The following is a 20,993-nucleotide window of genomic DNA, read 5'->3' as shown; positions in this document are numbered from 1 at the left end:
GATTGATTAAATTAATCTTATATGATTTATTGCTTCAATATCCCATATCTACTTCCAAAAAGATTGCACCATATTAGCCACGTTGCAGAATACTGAGTTCATGATCCAAAGATAGAGACTCGATTGCTTAGTACACGAGTCTGGTGCATGCATAATTCGCCACCTTGTCTAGATAAAGAGATCCGGATCATGTGCCATCTAACTATGAGTCAATTTTACTAGGCCCATCCCCAAACAGTCCCTATGATACTTCAAAAGGCTTTACTTCCATTATAGTCAAAAGGAGGAGACAAAATATAACAAACAATACAAGACAGCTTGTATTTTTGGGGAAGAGTATCGTGATTTCAAGTTGAGTTTAATGTAGTTATAATAGCATCTCGTTTTAAAGCAACACTAAGGCTATTTTGGGAGAGAACTCGTCATTTTGAATTGCGGTTGGGTGGCGAAGACGACACATGAGCTGGTATTCCCCTTCCCAAACGTCTGCATCACAGTAGCGGAAGGACATTTGGCCTCTGCGAATCTGATTCACACCAAACCCCGCTTACACGGCGGTTCTTTGTTGGAATCGGGTATTGAACCTGGAACTCTCCTGTTCTAAAGCCGAAACTTCCAGACTACCGCTTAAACTAGCATCCCTCTTTCCTAACTTCCGCACCCCACCACGCTAGCAGGAGGACATTTGGCCGGATGGATATGATGCGCACAAGACACGCTTATACGTTGGTGTTTTTGGTGGAATTGTGTCTTGAACCTGGAACTCTCCTGTTCCAAAGCCGAAACCTTATCACCAGACCACTGCGGTCTTCATATGATAATTTCAAAGCGTTAAGACGACGAGAATGATGCATGGACTATCAACTCATCCTTTCGTTGCGTATTCATTTCAGCAAATAAAATGTCTTTCTCATAACAAAATTTGTTGAAGCACAACATTCCCATTATGATTCATCAAATGAGAAAAAAAAAAAAAAAAAATCGATAACTAATCTCCGTTGGATGCATTACTTAATAATAAGTTTGTTATTCTTTTCGTAAAACTAGTTTACAGCGCATTAAAAGCACTTTTGACCTTGACCAATAGTTTTTTCCCGTTCTGTTGCAATAGATACATTATTAATAAAGCAAAAATCACATCGCTGCTGTTCAATCAGTCCAAATGCTATTATCGCTTCCCGGCACCCACGGAACACACCTCCATTCATAACTAACTGTGCTGGCTCAGAAACTGCTTTCAATACGCATCGCTGCCTGCCTTCAGCAAGAAAACCACATCCTTTCATTCATTCATTCATTCATTTTGTTCTCTCATTCATTTTCTCGTGTTATTTCCACGGTCAATGATAACACGCCCGTCTGAGATAGTATGCATGTTTGTAACCAATATAAACACAATGAACGATCCACAGTATCAAGGTGACAGAGATAATATTTTAAAAATGTTATACATTTTTCTTTCAAAATTTTTATCGAGCAAGGATTTTGTTTTTCATATATATTTATGTTTCGAAAGTGATTTGCGATTTTTTTTATTTATATGCATGGGATTCATCATGAAATAATTAAAGAAAGACTTTTAAAAATAAGATGGATAAACGTTTTGCTTTGCTTTCAGTTTAAAAATATCGATTTTGAATGAAATGAAAAAGCATTTATGCAAAGTTGAAACTCTAACAAGCAGTAAATAATTTCAGAAGAAAACTTATTTTTCAAGTTCTTTCAACTTTGAAATTACGTGCTATACTTAAAATACTTGCTTTAAACAGAGATTTTGGCAGACATAGAGAAAAGCGTTTTTTCTTCTTTTCCTTTCATTCCAAGATCAACCCTCCTTTTCGAACACGATGTTATTTGTTCTTGGCTTCCTTTAGTTAGGTTCAGTTTAGTTATATTAACGTCCCTTTTAAAATAACACTAGGGTTATTTTGGGACGGACCTCGTCGTTTTGAGCCGTGGTCAGATGACGAGGACGAAATCTGTGCTAACACCCCCTCTCGAAACTTCTACACCACACCAGCGGGAGTGCGTTTGGCAACGACGGATTTAACGTGCGCTAGACCCGCTTACATGGCGATTCTTCGGTGGAGTCGGATCTTGAACCTGAAACCTTTCCGTTCCGAAACCGAGACCTTGTCTTCCTTTATGAGTGACATAGCATCCCTTAGAAAGTAAAAGTTCGTGTATCAAAAAGTCCATTTTGTTGAAACCCACTTGTAAATTGTCTTTATGACCAACGGAAGCCAAACCACCTATTCATATTCATCACTGAAAACATAGCAATTCAATGCCTTTCCATTGCAATATTTACCTTAAGGGCGTTCTTGCTTTTTGGCATTGATGACTGGGCATTCATTAGCGATATCAAGAAATGACTAGTGGATTTTAATAAAATAGAACTTTTGATATACGAGCCGTTTACACTTGAGTGACCATGTTTAGTTATCACACAGGCTTCAATATAATGGTATGACAGACTAAAACTATCTAGAAAGTGATTAAGAACGCTCAGATTAATTATAAAAACAATTTTATAATGGTACAAGTAGTAGCTTTTACCAGTATTGGAACTTTCAACGACATGATAAAAAGGCCAAGTATGGTTGACTTAAACAGTAATTTTTTTGAAGATAAAAATTGTAGCAAAAATAAGATAAAATAGCTTAATATGGTTTTTATATAATATTGAAATTTTTTTACTGAGTAATTATATAACATTATTTAGTCAAAACTGTTTTTTTTATATCATTTTAATAAAACGTGGAATGGAAAGTCGTAGTTAGGTTTTTCCTAATAGAAGATATTAATTAAAATATGTTTCTGTCAAAACTAAAGTGCCATCCAAATAAGATAACTAAAGCAAAACTGAAAGCTTGAAGATTAAGATAATACAATATTATTTAATTACAAAATCACCACAATAACAAACATATATACATTAATTTTTTATTTTGCCTTTTATATAATTGATATGAAATTATGCATTAACTATATCATTATTTTAAAATGATCAAAATTATCCCAGCTTTTGATTATTTATCGTGTTTCTGAATAAATTATTATGAAATGCCTGTTTTTCACTTTTAAGTATATGATTAATATTAAAACACTATAGAAGAGTAATTTGATTAAATTTAAAAAAAAAAATTCCAAACACTTCTCTGTACTGTCTTTGACAATTCCTTCAATATATTCAACCGATTACAGAATACATTAATTTTGGATAAAATCTAATTTCCTACAAAAGCTCATTGCCGTTAATTTATAAAATGTTCAAAGGACCTGAATTTTGCACCAAATCAAAAGCACAATGAGGTTTAGTAGCGCCCAGGGTGTAATACGTTTTTTTGCCCTCTGTTTCATCAGTGATTTTGACAAGTGTCCGAATGAAGCAAGAATTTTTCTTTGTTTTGTCGAATTTAACTTCAAAAAGTGTCATAATTGCACTAATATTTTACTTTCACAGCACGTTCAAGCTATATTTGCTTTATTAACTATATTTATGTAACTTTTAAAATTAATACTAGTGCTATTTTGATACGGTTCTCAAGATTTTGAATTCCGGTCAGATAATGAGGACAACACATGATTGACACCATTCTCTCCAGAATTTTTCATCAAAATAGTAGGAAGGTATTTGGTCCACGATGCCATATCTAACTGGACCAGGGCCGAATACACGATGTAGTATGTAGTGGAATCGGGTTCTGAGCCTGGAACCTTCCTTTTTCGAGGCCGAAAACTTACCACTAGACAGCTTTGGATTCCGGCAACTCTTTAGACTGAACCCAGGTTATCTATACTCAATTTGATTTGATCACTACATCACAGATCTTTTTCACTCTTTCATCCCATTTGGTTAGATGTAACGATTTAAACGCGCGATACGATTATATGTTGCATTTAACCCTTAAATTGCTAACTGTTCTAAGTTGAAACGCTTCGAGTGAGCGGCATTCGGCTGGCAGTAGCTGTTACTGGTGATAGAAATGATGGCTTGAACCGCACAGATATATGCGCCTTCAGGCCACACCGATGATTTTTTCAGGACCCATATATGCATCCACAGCAATCAAAGGGTTAAGACATGTCTTCCGTATAAGAATGGCTTTCGTATTCTCTATTTCTCTTGTCCCTATTCTAATTAGCTTATTGTGACAACAGTGCCATTTGGCGAGAAGAAGAGTTGGAATAGTTGCAATGATGGACTTCGAGCGTGGAAGTGTGGTATCCTGCCATGGTGGTTTCCAGTTGTTTATCTCTCTTGGATTAATTATATATACATATTTTATTACTATAATATACGTATCAGTGTTTTCATATCTGTGTGTCTGGTCCATGTGTGTGTGTGTCCGAAATAAAAAAGCGTTAAAAAGTTAATGGCGAGTCACTGCATTCTTCGATAACACAAGACAGTATATTCTCTCTGCAACATGTAGAATGTTCCAAGTTAAAGTTCAAAAAAATCTGAAACCATTTAATATTAATATTAAATGATATCAAATTGAAAGGACCATAAAAGAACTACAGAGAAAAGATAGTAAGCTCCGGGATGAGAGATGCTTGACTATAATCCAATACAATTTGAACAAAGCCTATAAAGAGACGTGGAAAAGGTCAAAAAGTTGACGTTAAGTAGGTCACGAGGGATGTAGGCTTAACGAGAAAGTCAACTATTAGATAAGCTGATGCATTACTTCTTGTTCACAAGAGGTAACTGCACACAACCGGCGTATCTTTTCTTTCATAGGTTAGGAAATCAGGTTTCGCTAATGAATTCTTGATGGCTTAGTTATCGCAGAAATTTATTTTTTTTACATTTGTTCATCTGGCGTTAATTTGGGATTATGTTATTATTTGGAGTATAATTCTTAGAGTCGCAACCTTGATTATTTTGAACGCGGAATTTTGAAGAACGTCAGTAAGATAGTATAAGGAATTATTAATGTTTCGATTGTTATTCCTGAAGATATTTTTTTCCCATAACAATCACATTTACAGCTGAAAAAAGAAACATTAATTTATAATAAACTATTATGAATAGATGTAGTTTTTGAATCCGATCATAAATATAGTGCCTTTTTACACTTTCGATTTAAAGTGACGCAAACTACAGCAAAGGCAACTGATTCAGCCATTCATTAACAACTTTTCATGCTATGTTCTTGAGATATTCATATAAAAATACTCATTCATCGTTTTATTAGCTAATTGTTTGAACTGAAAATTTCTGAAACTACAGATTGTATATGCATGGATGGAATACTGACACTTCCTGCTCTCATACAAGCGCACATACATAAGAAATACTGGCACTTACCGCGCTCAGGTGTCAAGAATAACATAAAATGATCAGCAAAGTCGGATTAAGCTGCGCTAAGGTCTGTAGGTATCACAAGTTTTGGGAACTTTTTCTCTTTCCCCAAATTTTGTCTTTTATAAATTTTATTTAATAATTAATAGAGCTGTATTCAGAGATCAAATATTATGAAATATATCAAAGCATTTGATTGCGAGACACCTTTAAATATATCGTGGGTAAAAAAATTTACAAGTTAAAAAAAAGAAAGTAAAATTCTCTACTACACACAAATTACTACGTGTTCACAAAAACGTGGCGAAAAAGGTGTATTTCGGACTCGGAGAGATCTGAAACGTCGAGATTCGTCAAAATCTAAAATCCGAATTTTTTTTTAACGACTTTCTCCCCTATAATTCACATACTGGAAAGTGAAAATGGAGGATTTATGGAGTTCAGGATTGATAAAAAAATTTTTAATTACTGTAGTATACAAAGTATTGATATAAAAACAGTTTCACTATGAAACTATACATATTTTATGTTTACTTAATTTCATATAGATTTTTTTAATTAAAGATATTATAATTTGAGTTTGGCAATAATCTGAAATTAACTACTCCGATCCGCCGGAAGGCATACGGAAAAACTTGATTGACCGGACTGCCGCAATAGCAACACAAGCGAAAATTGTGGTTGAGTCCTAAGGGCTATCACCGGTCACAGTACAACCCTTCCCTTAAGAAGTACGTCCCGTTTTCGATTAGAGGAGCTAGACCTCCACCTTTTCGTGTAACTGTCAGGGTGACGAGAACCAACCATCATGTCAGAAATTTCTCATCCTCAATTACGAAGTCCCCCCCCCCGTGGGACTGAGTTTTGCAATCAAACCGACCTTTACTTCGAAGATGTATTGAAATTATAGTTCGAAACCAATAATTGAACTCATCCAGATATGTTTAGACTTCGATTTTGCATTTGCGAGAAGAGTCTGGTGGAAACGTTTGCAATCTTCATTCTTTTGCAGTGTTTAAAAAGACAAATATACAACATTTTTTGAAAACCAAACATTTAGTAGTATTACTAACAAACCTTTTTAGCGAAATTGATTTAAAAAGTAGGGGGGGGGGAAGGAAATTTATAATATTAGGAAGATATTGAAGATATAACAAATTGAGAATGGCTGAGGAATTCGTAGATTGATGATGCTAGAGTATCAAGGTTCTCCAAGACCCGTAAAGTGTTATCTATTAATTTCACCTAAAAGATGAAAATTTAAGTTGAGACAATTTCCGGCGTTTCTAATAGCCACAAAACAATTTTGATTTTAGGAGCTTTTTGAAAACTTTATTTGTTTCTTTCGAAATTTTTATAAAATATTGATGAGTTTTCTAAAAATTAATTATACGTTTAGGTTGTAAATACCAAAATTCACGTTATTTTAGTTTACAGAAAATTGAACCAAAGAGCATTTTACTAAACTTTTGGTTAGATCTAGTTAATATACTAGTAAAGTTAATTAATGTATGTCAGTCACTTAACAAACATGAATATTATATATCTAACTATACATTATTTAATGGTACATAGTAATATCATTTTACAAAATCAGTAATGAGTTACAAAGGTAAATTGGTCAGATACATTTGAAATGATATGACCATAAATTGATTCCAATAGATAAAATAAAGTTTGATCACATTCTAAAATTTTTAGCGAAAAATTTTATCTAAATAGAACATAAAATTTTTTTCGTAAACTATTTATGATGTTTAAGGATCAGGAAGGGAAAAAAGCTTTAAAATGGCAATTTCTATCGATACTATAAAATATCCAAGCAACGAACAAGTAAATGAAATATTGCGGAGGCATATGAGAGATTCCGATTTTTAGAACCGATTTATTCAACTGACAGGTACACACATTTTATAATAAAAAGCACTATTCTAGAAATTCGATTCTTTATAGCTATCGGTTTGAAACGACATTTGAACTGCCTTTAGGACACTTAAAGAAAAGATTTACGACGGATCTGTTGCAGAAATACATTGTTCTTCCTTTCATTGATCGTAAAAAGCAAATTCTTTTATTTTTTGAGAAGAAAATATAGAAAGCTCATGATAAAACTATTTTTTTAAAGTGCAAAGAGTGCTTCTGAAAAAAACTTTCCTTTTCAATAAACATATTAAAAAATGTGCTACATTTTCTTGCAAAATAAAGTCTCTGTCAAGAATTGCAGTAATTTTTTAGTTTTAAAGATTTTTTTCTGTAAATAATAATTAGTAAGTAAAAGCACACATTCCCATCTCAGTTAAATTAATATTTACAATTACTTTGTTCTATGTACACCAAACCACTTTTTATTTTGAAGTCTTATGGAGCGACATTAATAGTTTATCAATGTTACCGTGTATTACCAATCTCACGGTGGCCAGAGTTGGACCTTAGGACTCACCCATAGCTTTCGCCTATGTTGTCGTGGCGTTCAGATTATTCAAAATTTCCGTATGCCTTCGGGCGAATCGGAGTAGTCACTTGTGTGCTCACAAATTTACTTATCCCAAGGAGGGACTTAAGATATGGAGATGAGTTTTCTGTATTGTGATTGGGTCTCGCTTCCAGGTGAGTCATTAAGGCTATGGGGTTGAGTTACCTCCACTTTTCTGATGGGATGTATCTCCTACAGGAAGGAATTGTATGACAGCTGGTGGTAGGCATTATGTTAATACCCTTCTTCATGATGCCGAGAAGATGATCATTCAGATATCTCCGGATTCTTAGTCAAGGAGAAGGTAATTCTGACGTGTTCGCTCAGCTTCATAATACTATCTTTCATATAAAAGTGCATCTTTAGAAACGCTCGAAATCATTTACACCATATTTCTTTTTAATTACTTCTCCGAAGGCAATTTATCTATCTGATCCAGAATTTTCAACATCTACACTAAAGTAGCAACTGCAGTAATCCAAAAATTTCTAGATTGATTTTAAAAGTTTGACAATTTCATTGGTAAGTGTTTTTAATATTTTTAATATTTATTTCTTCATGATATCTAAGAGTTCCAAGGTAATTAATAACATTTGAGTATTATATTCAGGATAATGAATTTATGTCAAGTAATTCACAAAATCAAATTATTTTACTTGCGATTAAATCAGGAGTGCGATTGGGACGTAATGAATAATATTGCAATAATATTAAATTTAATTTTAAAAAATACTTTGATTCACATGCGATTTTTAAATTTCTTTTTTTTAACCATCCAAATGCTCTTTCCACTCTTTTATTTAAGTAATAAGATTGAGAATAATTCAATGAAATAAACGTCCTCTTTTTTGAAGATATATCAAAAGTAATTTGGAACCAACCTTACAATTTTGAATTTTGCTCATGTGATGAAAATTATATTTGAGTATATACTCTCATCTTCAAACTTTCACATGAAATCAAGGGGAAGACTTCTGGCTTCAACAAATTTAACGCACACCGGCGTGTGAACAAAGACGAGTCTTTAATGAAACGGGGTCTCAATACTCGCTTCTTCGATATCGAAGTCGAGTACATCTTTAGGCCAACGTAAATGACAGAAAAAAATTTGATTAAAGAACTGTAATTATTTATTTATATATAGTTATGAAGGCAAATCGAGGCTACTCACCTATTTTTTTAAAACAGATTAAGAGACATGGTACTAAACACAAATAAGTCAATATTTAACCCCAATGCAAGTCTCTGATGCCTCTTTTCTTCTAACTTCCTACATTGAGCAATATTTACTCATTTTAATCTATATATAAGATTAACATACGTGGCACAGAAAAAAAATCACTGTTATTACTTACTGCTGAACGGCAACAGTGAAACTGTAAACAAATCACTGTATGCAAATTTCATTGAATGTTTTTACAGCTGCGCGTGGTTATGCTAATTAATGGAGTTGCAAAAGGTTATTAGAAATACTTTGGAGCGGATTGGTATTCCGTTAAATCCATACATTCCACTTAGGTTGTAAAAGAAATAAGCGTCAAGCAGAAAATTTAACAAACATTAAAAAAGGCTTAATCGTTGCTTCTTACTATGATTTAACTATTACATAATAATAATTTAAAAAGACAAAAACCTGGTCGAACAAGCTGGTTGCCTAAGGCGGCTGGTTCACTATATAAACATTTATTTGTAAATGCCGATAAATTGACAAAATATTTAATTACAGTCCCTATTAAGAGTGTTTAGATATTCCGCATGTAAAAAAAAGCAGTTTTAAATAAAGTACTAAAAACTTTTAAACATAACCTGAATTAAATTAAAATTCTAAATTTTATTTTTTATTTTTCTAAATTATGAAGCAATACACTTTTTTAGAGTTTTTAAATAAAATACAAGATTTGTAAAAGTTAATTAATGAGGAATATTAGAAAAATGTTTCGACCTTTAAACAATACTAATTTGAGATAGTTTGAGTATATTGTCCATGTAAATTAACTGAAAGAATTGATTGAATTTAATATCCATAGAAGAACACAGATAAAGTACAATATTGTATGGCATTGATCAATATTCGCAATATTGTAATATATTCAAAATATTCATTAATATCATATAATATTGCACAATCTTGTAAAGTAATGTGTATCAGGCTGTTGCTACCGGGGATACTCAGGAAATATTGTATATATCTCAAAATTTGTAATGAGGATCTAGGCAATTGCCTAATTTTTCCTATTTGATAACCTATTCTTACCATGAAACAGAATTTCGACAAACAGGGTCTGTAGTCATTCGATGAAGAACCCTCCCCCCATTCAACTGAAGATTAGATTACAGAAAGATTTAATCACTTTTTATGTAAAAAGGCAACCAACAAAGAAATTCCACATATGATTTTTTTTCTCGAACATTTATTTACCAGATTTATACAATCGTTTTATTGCAAAACAGCCAAAAATAGCAGCTAGCAAGTGAAACAATGTAAAAGCAAGCAATCGGGAAAAATTTAAGCTGGATACGTGACAGAAATTACGCATGCCTACTTAGTGAATGAATTGGTAGGAACGTGGGTGTTGGGAAGCGAGTTCTGAGGCATGATTTCAGGCACTGGACAATGAACCAATAAACAATTCTGAGCGACGACGTCTGCAAACACAGCCTGCATGACGTTAGTCGCAGAGCATATCGTCGTACGATAAATGATGGAGACATCTATTAACAGTCTGGGAAACATTCCCAACTTGATATCTGTGGGTGAAAATTATGCAGTCTGGAAACAGTTGTGAAAATGCTTGTTTGAATCATAACATTTGTGCTGTTATATATTTTACATTTTATTATAATGTGAACAAAAGCACGTGGGAAATAATTGCTTAAAAATGATTAATGAGGATTAATATCTCTATCCCGACACATGACAATGTTTCAGGTTTACACCAGTCTTTGCCTTCGAATATTGGTTTTTGCACTACACATTTTAGTGAAAGAATTCTAATCTCGAAATTTGGATAGCATGTGACTCAGCAAAATTATGTTAAAGTATCAGTTGATAAAAAAAACAATAACAAACTAATATTTAGTTTAGTTTTGTTTTGTCGTACGAGAGCCTTAAAATATTCGCAATGATTAGTTACAATCTTTCAATCATGTTTATTTTTATTTGACAATTTTTAAATATTTTTTTGTGTGCATTCAGATACCTATTCAAAAGAAAGTTAAGAAATAATAAAAAAAGTTACTTGAAAATAATGTAATAAATTTGATTTTAATATATATATATATATATATATATATATATATATATAATTAAACGTGGAACTTTTTAAAAATCAAACCAATTTGAATATCAGGTATTTTTTAACTGCAATAAACTCTCACCGGGGGGGGGGCAACTCAGACATGCGGATGAGAAGTTTCTGGTATGGTAGTTGGTTCTCGCTACCCTGGTCAGTGCAGAAGTGGTGGGGGTCAGCTACTCTTTATCGATGACGGGACATGCCTCCTGCGGGAGGGGTTGTATCGTGGTTGGCGATGGCCGCACCGCCAGTGCTGTCATGGTGTCCTGACAGAGGTTTCTCCGTGCGCCTTCGGACGAGTCGGAGCAGGTGTTTATGGTTTACAATAAAACTATTCTACAATACTTCTGTGGATCTATTAAAAATTGCACTCTACTTTCTGGTGAAAATCCATAAAAAATTGCAATTTATTGTTTGAAATGCCCTTAAAATCGCTATATAAGGTCATTTTTTTTAAAAAATTCAACAACTGGAAGCATTAGTAAGGATGCGGAAAGAAAAAAAAATTCAAATTATCAATTGTCACATTAAAGTGTAAAATAAATATGGTCAATATCTATGTTCATAATGTGATAAAAATGAAAACTACATGGTAATACTGAAAAGAGTGCTAAAAGGCCGTTAGGGCGGATGGAATAGTTTTCTGCAATTTCCCAACATTTTTGCTTTTGTTATTTATATGTCATTCATCATTTTAAATCTTTGATTCTGTTTCGAAAAACTAAACATATGTCAGTTTCTCTTTCTGTAAGGACAAGCACCATCGTAGGGTAAGTAAATAGCAAATATAATATGACCCCCCCCCCTTCTTAGTTCACATCAGTAGTTTCACAAGTGTAAATGGCATTCGAGATGTGGTTTTATTGTTTTTGTTTTTTTTGCATCATTATCAAAATTTGCTTTAAAAAGTGATATAAACGCACCAAGATTTTGATTCCGTGGCGTCCCCTAAGACTTCTACCTGAGGTATCTACACTCCTCGTTTTCACCGTCGCTAAACCATTGAAGAGAATGGGGACTCTTGAACACAGGACACACGGGTCATTAACGTCCACTCAATAATCCGTAACTTATCGATAAGAAGATCAGGAAGTGGTTAGTACAGACTTGCTACATTTTACAGCTGTCGGCAATAGTAATTGGTTTAGAGGTGAGGAGAGAAAAAGTATTGGTTTTTGAACTAAGAGGATTAAATGGGCAGGACACTTAACAAGACTGAATGACAATCAAGCCACTAAGAAGATCTTTTTGGCTAAACCATGTGGTACCGAGAAAAAAAGGAAACCAAAACTTAGGCGGACTGATTGCTTGGGAAAAGACTTGAAAATTATGAAGGAGACAAATTGGAAAATTTTAGCCAAGAGCAGGATGGTAGGGAATGTTATTCTGAAGAAGGCCAGGGCCTATTCTGAGCTGTCGCGCCAGTGAAGAAGATTTGAACTAAGTTTTGATGCTTAAACATAAAAAATGTTTGCATTATTAATAACGCTATATAATAATCCACAGAGAATATGGTTTATAAATGAATTTCTCAAATGTCAATTTCTAAACGATCCATCAATTGGCTAAGCAAATAATCTGCATACAATTCAGACTGTGAATGAACGCGGACTCGTTAGAAGTGATCCCGAGGACCTCCTCACGAGAGATGCATTGTACATCCATTAGCTCATCGCGAGATAATGAAGAGGAGGAAAGTGGGGGGAAACCTAAAGGTCAACAATCATCATCGGATCTCCGCTGATGGTTTTCGCGGCGTGTAATTGCCGACACATTAAATCGATGACCGAAACCTGTTCTTACACAAACCACCAATGCGCGGTAGTATCAATGGGCGGGTAAACTTTCGCATGTTAGTGGGGATGAGTAGGCATCAAGTTAAATCGAAGATTTTTTCTATCGAACAAAGATAAATAGAGAAGGAATTCGATGATATACATGGTATAACAGAACTTGATACATTTTTATATGTCAAATGCAACACTGAATATAGTTGTTTTTCGGTAAATCAGATCAACGATTATCATTGTCAGCACATTTGTTTTAAGTTAAGTTTAATTTATATTTTATTTTTTATATTCTTATTTTTACTATTATATGTAATGATATTTTCATACGGAATTTGATTAATGTGACCAAATGTATAAAATTTCTATGTATGCAATAATAATGATAAAAGATACAGTAAAAAATTTATTTTTGTGAATTGCATGTCATTATCACTAATCCTGGTTATAACTCACTTTACTCAAAATGGCCTTTAAATTCAATAAATAATTAAAAAATAGGCAATTAAGAATTTGTTCACAAAATTTATTTTATTTATATAATTTCAGTTTTTTTTATATTAGATAATTATATATCTAATATTATGGAAACCAGAGATTCGATATTCTAATTTTAACCACTGGTTATTTATCCACTCCAATTTTTATTTCCTATGAAAGTTCATGACAGCTAGATGTGTCCTCAATGGTCATTTGAGCTTCCTTTCCATTTTTTTGAAAAAAGAAATCTCAAAAGTGAACTTTACTATGCGTTCATCATGGAGGGGGGGATTGCAATAGAGGGAGGACACAATCTCTGCATTGATTTCTAAAGTTTTCATTTCAGATGGAAGTTCTACCCACCCCACCCTTAAGTAAAAAATGGTTACTTTCCTTTCCTTTCGCCCATCATTTTTAAGTTTTAAGAGATATTGCAAAAACCTTGGCTGACCCCGGTCCCTCATCTTTAAAAAATCGGACAGAATCCCCCAATTCGCTAACCAACGAATGTTCAGTGTGTATTTTATAAATTTAGTTTAAAATCTTACTTTTATCTTTGCGATTCCCTGAATTATGCTGTCGCAACTATATTAAAATTATTAATAGGGTTTTCAAACAGCTGGTCATCGAAAGTAACTAGCATGGTTTAAAATTGATACAATTAAATCTATAATTACAGTTTATAGGTTTTTAACTCGATCACCACCCATACGATTTTCTTAACAGTTACACTAAAAATATATATACTCGCATTAAATGATACAGTCGTTTTGGAATGCCAAATATATTACGAGAGAAAAAGATTAATTCTCAGACATCCACATGCTTATTTCAGCAATTAATTCATCAAATAATTATGTCAAAACCGTGCATTTTCAGCTCTGATGTCAATATTGATGACATACAATTACCTGGCAAGATTTCCTTACGTATTATTTAAATAAAATTTACCAAGTGAATATTGTTTTTAGAAGAACAAATTCAATCGTTTGGAATTTTAATAGAAGTAAACTAATATAAAAAAATTTAACTAAAGCTAGCGATAATAAAATTAATGAACAATATAAAAGTATAAGTTGTACAAAATTTGAAAGTTGAAATCCTTAGAACTGAATCGCTGCATCTTAACATAACAGCGTTTCCTGAAAAGATAAAGTTCTAGAGCGTATGTTGATGCATTGCTTCACAGTTACAAAGAATGTCATTTTGCACTTACAACGATATTAAAATTTATTTTTGATGCAAATTAAAAAACTTATAACCCAACTGCATTAAAACACTAAATAATATCCAGAAAACACATCTCCACATTTCATATGCAATTTATGTAGGCGAGAATTAATTAAAATTAAATAAAATATTCAGCAAAAATAAAGTGAAGCTGCGGTAATCTCGGCTCCAAGACTGCAGTATTCCAGGTTCGATACCATTACCGGAATCCATTAAAAATTCACCGTATATGCATTTGTGGATTTGGTGTACCTTAAATCTGACGATGAGTCTTAAATGTCTTCAATCTGGTGTGGCACGAAAGTTTGTAGAAGGGCGAAGATAGTTGGTTCAGATGTGGCCTTGTTAACTACTTATAGTTAAGAGTATTGTGGCCATTTTAAAACAGAGTTCGTTGTTTTTCAAAAGGGTACCATTAAATGATTGTTCCCTTAAGTAACGAAAAAAATATAAAGTAAACGAAATGATATTGGAATGAATTATAAATTATCGTCAGCAAAAATGAATTTAAATTCATTTTGATTTTTAAGTTCTTTATTGTATGATTTAAACTAGAACAATAATCTGAAATATGAAGTACAATGAAGTAGTTAATGAAGTAGTTAAAATGAAAGAATTGTAATTTGTATAATTATCCACCTGTGAACTCAAATTGGATTAAAAGACTCAATTTGTTTTTCATTGCGATGCCAACGCTATTAAAATTTGCGTTTGAAAATCATAATAAAATTCAAGTTTATACATACAAATTTGCAAAAATAAAAGCTTTTCTGTTTGTTTTTTTTAATTTTTTTATATGGAATTGATAACATTTAATATGCAACTTTTGATATACGCGACTAATAAAAGTGGACAATCAATTTTTGTCATATATTGATGGCAACGATAGTTTTTTTCTTCTTTTCAAAAAATATGCCAAACTTGTAGTACGAAATCAAACTTATTGCAAAATTGAACATAGCGCAGCAATGGAAAACTATTTTCCATTTTATAGAAATCAGTAATTATTTCAGAAGAATTTAGCACTACAGTTTTTGTTGCAATGTTTTAACAGTTCTATCCAAAAATGCGCAGCTTACAAAGATTCTGCTTTTATTATCGCTTCCAATTCATTTTACAAAAGTATGATCCCATTATAATATATTTAAAATTAATCACTGATTTTAACAAGGTTTTCAGGTACATGCAAGGATACTCTGATTTCTAATTATATATAAAAAAAATTACTCAGCATTTGCTAACCTAGAAATATTTTATAATAGGTCTGTGGTTTATCTAGGTAGATAATCTTTCAGCATTCCCATTGGCAATGCTCATTAGGTATCTTCATTGGCACCTCCGTTGGACCTGGATATCCTGCGACGTACAATGGCCGGCGGCGGATTAACCGGCAAATGGCCAATTTTTCACACGGAAGACCTCTGCCACATACTGGTAATGAGGATATAACGGCGGGCCTGTTGCGGGAAAAAAGAGCAACGCAGCCTTTTGTTGACAAATTGGCCACTCTTTTTATTCTTCCCCGACCGTTTTCCTGGCGGAATTCTTCTGAATCGCGGCGGAAGTGGATAGCCGGAAATAGAGTACCGCTAGAACTTTTTTGTAACTCCCCTGTATATAGTAAACAAATACAAAGATACTGCGTAGAAGGACACGGCTTTCGAGGTCTTTTGTTAGGAGTTTTTTCCGCGAAGCAAGCGAGCACTTCAATTTAAATATCGACCACGGTGGAAATGAAAATATGGAACCTCCTGTGGGCATTTAATGTCACTTCCGGACATTGTGATTGGGTAAGGTTTGATCAATCATGTTTGATAAAAGGATTGAAAGTGTGTGGACACTTTTTTTTTTTTCTTTCCCTTTCTTGCTTCAAACTGAAGAACCAGTGAATGAATAGGGATTTTGATAGTGCGAAAGCCAGATATGGTCATGTGGCACGAAAAACATGCGATTATTTCGAGTAGAGTTGAGCACCAAGAAAAGTATTGAAATTAATTTCTCAGTGCTGAATAGTAAACGCGATAAGTCCGTTGTAAAATTTTCAACTTCACTATAGATAATATATATAAAAATATTTAGATCTAAAGCTAGGTGTATTATTGATTTATTTGTATTAACGTCTCCTCATCGAACATGAAAATAGAACGATTTTGGAACGGAAATTCGAATTTAGACAGATGTTGAGAATAACATTGGAATCAACACCCGATATTTCAAAAATTAGAAAAATTCTTATTGTTGCAACCAAACGATTGTTCCTAAAAAGCAACAAGATACTTAAAGTACTAATATATAAATTTAAAAAAAATATATTAAAAATGAAAATTTTACATAATCACGGAAAAGGATCATGACCATTAATAGTAAGACTAATAAAAGAAAATAAGCTTTGAACTTGTACAAAATTAAATGCACCAGAAATTTGCAAACCATTAATAGCGAGACTGATGTAATGTAAAATTATTACATTACATCAAAGCCAATTAAGGTATCATAAGCTTATTATAAGTGCTATTTTGACAGAGCCATGCCCTTAAAAACATCGAGAAAAATGCAATAAAAACATCATGCAAGTCAAATTTACCAATGATCAATAAATGTCAAATAAATTTGCCTGTCCAAAAACAATAATTGATATATGTAAACTGAAACACCATTCTTCACCACATATTTACTAAGTAAAAACTAATTTTTTTATGAAGTGTTTCCAAAAATACCCCCATTATTTATAACTATGACTTGGCCCTATAATGAATCACAGTTTGGAACGCAAACATACAGAATGAGATTTAATATTGTAAACAAGTAACTATTCTTCTCCTCCTTTTCCCCTGAACGCGGGAAGAGATGGCATCAAAAATTCTCTTACGCACTTCATCAAACTAGTTTACCTTTGCAAATTAGGCGGCAAAGCGAAACAGAGGTATATACACGGTGCAAAATAGACCCTCTCAAACAACCCCCAAACAACGAAGACATCTCCTCAATCATTGTCAACAGATGACTTCTGACAAAACAGCAATTCAACCACCCTTTGATAATAAAAGGGGACAACAAGGGACCTCCCCTGTGCGACAGGACCCTCCAGAATGAAAAACCCGAGGAGGGCCTTGAACTAAATAGACAACCCTGCGAAAAATGCAAGGTGAAAACAGCATTTTGAGGAAGATTTCTCAGTCTCCGCCCTCGCAAAGAATCCCCTATTCAATGGACTCTCTCATCCGTTGCTCCAGGCTTCACGCATGGCGGGGGGGGGATAAATGCCCTTCCCCCCTCCCTTTTTGAAAGCAATATCTTAGCTGCCGAAAGAGAGGACTCACCCACTCTATCTTCTCCATGTGTACCTAGAAATGATTCGGTCGTCTTTTCTTTTTTATTTTTGCAAGTGCATTTTTCGCGTGCACTGGCAATCTGTGCTCTTGTCGATTACACCACCACCCCCTGTTCGCGAAGAGGAAGTGACAGCCATGTAGGTAGGATGCCTTTTCGTCACCTCTGACAATTTTTCAAACTCGCGCCTTTCATAATATGGAAAACAGGAATTTTTTGCGTTCTTTTGAAAGTCAAAGTGCATGATGTAGAAGAATTTTTCCCAAAATTTTAATTAAAAAAAAAAAATCAAACTCTTGAGTGTTGCTAGTCGCCGAAAACTAAATTTAAATAAATAAATTTCTTGGTTTGCGCCAATATATTTCACTTTATATAACACAGTTTCAGAAAGTGGCCAACCACAACATCTAATTGTTCATTGATTTATGAAGTACTGTGAGTAATGAATTCAAACAAATTATTTGCCATTCGGTCTGTATAATTGATTATAGTGAAAACATTACATTAGCAAAAAAGTTATAACTAAAAAATAAATACAAGTAGTTGATCCTGTTATCTGAATTTGATGATGAATTTGGTTTTCAAATGTGCGTTGGTGTTATATTCTCTTAAAAATTTAGCTAAAGTGTGACTTTTGGATGCTCTTAGCTACCATGCATAAACTTTTGCAAGTAAAATGTGTTTCTTCCTAATTACAAGGAAATGCAGCAAAACTGATTAAAAAAACCCAAACAAAAATTGGAGAAAATTAATTTTAAAAATATTATATATTATTAAATTAAATTAAATTTTGATATAATTACTAAGAATTACTTTTTTTATTTTAAATTAAATTATTTATATTTTTAAATTAAAAATATAAAACTCCATAAATGTTTCAGCACCTAAAACGATATGAACAGACGAGATAGACAAGGAAGTTCCAAACATAGAATTGTTTCCACATACTTTTCCAATTTTCACTATCTTTAAAATTTCGTAATTTCCAAATGTACATCATTTACATTTAAAAAAAATTCTTTTTTTAAATATGAGAAGAAATATTCAGCTGTAAAGCAGTAAATTTCTCTATTCTTCATAAAATAGTCTCGCTAAATATCGCTTAACTCTTGACCTGCAAATGTATTTAATTATTCGAGACTTATTTATTGTTTAATCGATTAAGAACCAGAAAAGAGCACTTAAAGAGCTTAATACATAAATTAGTTAGTACTTTTCCTTTTAAAAGTAATGATTATTTTGACTTAAACATAGAAAATTCTTCTGTATAGTCGAATACGTTTGTTGTAGAGCAATTGGTTAAAGAAGATAATTTCAAAAACGTTTTAAAAAATATTCAGCAATATGTTTAATGCCATTTTTAACTCAAAACTGAAATTAATCTCTTTGATTGCTAATTAATTTCCTTGTAATATTTTTAATTCAATTTTTTTTCTGAAATTAAAAATACTGTCACAAATTGCATTGCAGATGTTTTTAGTGGCGAATCATTTTCCAATTCAGAATAAAATTTAAAATGATACATGATGTGTGACAAATAACTGACTTCGAGAAAACTGTGCCATATAGTCGAAAAACACCTGGAAATTTGCCATTAGCAAAGACAATGCCGGGATTTCTGAGGCTTACACATCTAGTGCAGCCGGTAGCAACGTTTGAAGGGGTAGGGTGCAGGCGTATGAAAATCCGCAACAGCAATGTTTATTCCAGCTCCCCAGCCCCTCTCCCCCACGCCCCCACCAATGTCGTCGACAGTGAAAACCCAATCCCGGACTTCACACTCCACACCATGTTTCCGGTGCTACAGCGAAATGACATTTCCTGAATAGGAAACACGGAAAGCCTTCATTCAGAATTTTCTTTTTTCTTCTTTTTTACTTCTTCCCTTCCAACATCCCTTAAACAAACAGCGCGCCAGCTTCCACAAAAACAAATCCACGGAGTGCCGTTGGAGGATTTTATGGAGATGCTTTCACAGAGGGTTAGAGCATTGCAATGATTTATATGATGTATCAATAATTTTGTAATCAGGTATTTGATTTGAATAGACAGCATGCAAAAATCAGAGGCAGGATCCGCTATTGCGCTACTTGGTATTCCAAAGCAATACAAAATTTATGTGTCATATCAGTTTTCTTTTAAAAATCAAAGGCGACGACATATACAACGTTATGCACACGTTACAAATACATATTTATATCTATGACCAAGCACTAAATAGCGACATACAAACAAATTTTATATAAAAATGTTATTTTATATAAATTAATTAAAGAAATAAATTGTCTTCAGAGGAAAAACATTTAGTAATATTTTTTTAACATGCATCTTAACTCTTTATTAACCGAATCATTTTACCATCTATTTTTTCAAATTTATTTTTGAATCATTAGTTAAGTGTTGGTACAGAATAAATCCAGGAAACAGAAAAAAAACTTTTTAATTAATTAAAATAATTTAATTAAATAATAAAATAAATTTAATGTTATTTATGGTTGATATCTACTGCTTTGTATTGCAAATACGTTCTTCGTGTTTTTTCAAATACTGTTAGAAACAATCACATTTTGAAGATATCAGCTGGATTTAAACAGTACTTTCAAGTAAAGTCGGTAAATAAAGGGTTAAAAAGCAATTCATTGGCATACCAAAAAATGCATTTACACGTAGGATTGATATATATTTAAAGATAGAATTTAAAACAAATTCGGATTCAAAATTTATTTACAATAACAAACGTTAGTGTCATTTGATGGTCAGGCAACCCATTGTTGCCGCATCCTCAAGCAATTGCAAAGATCATCTAATGGTTAAAATACCGGCCCGGTCAGGAGACATGCAATCTCACCCATCTTTCAGATTATATTATTTTATAAAATAATTATGCTAAACAGACAACTGAATCAGGCTATTATTTTTAACGATATCTTGGTAAAATAAGCAAAGATTTTCACTCGTAGTAAATCGATTACTACAGTAATCTGAAATAACCCTTAACTTGAACTTAACTGGAGCTGTTAGATAGAGAAAATAAGAGTCAATTCATGCTTCAGTGATATACGTCCATTTCAAAATTAAATTGC

At 32.9% G+C, this 20,993-nt stretch overlaps 1 protein-coding gene across 6 annotated transcripts in view; it reads right to left on the bottom strand.

Moving 5' to 3' along the window:
• LOC129984176 (delta-like protein B) overlaps positions 1-20,993 on the bottom strand; it is a 320,381-nt gene that overhangs the window by 45,774 nt on the left and 253,614 nt on the right. The window lies entirely within an intron of this gene.

Source organism: Argiope bruennichi, chromosome 9 (genome assembly GCF_947563725.1).
Source record: "Argiope bruennichi chromosome 9, qqArgBrue1.1, whole genome shotgun sequence".
Classification (NCBI taxonomy): Eukaryota; Metazoa; Arthropoda; class Arachnida; order Araneae; family Araneidae; genus Argiope; species Argiope bruennichi.
Note: the sequence above shows the minus strand (reverse complement) of the source record. Positions and strands in the feature narration are given on the sequence as shown.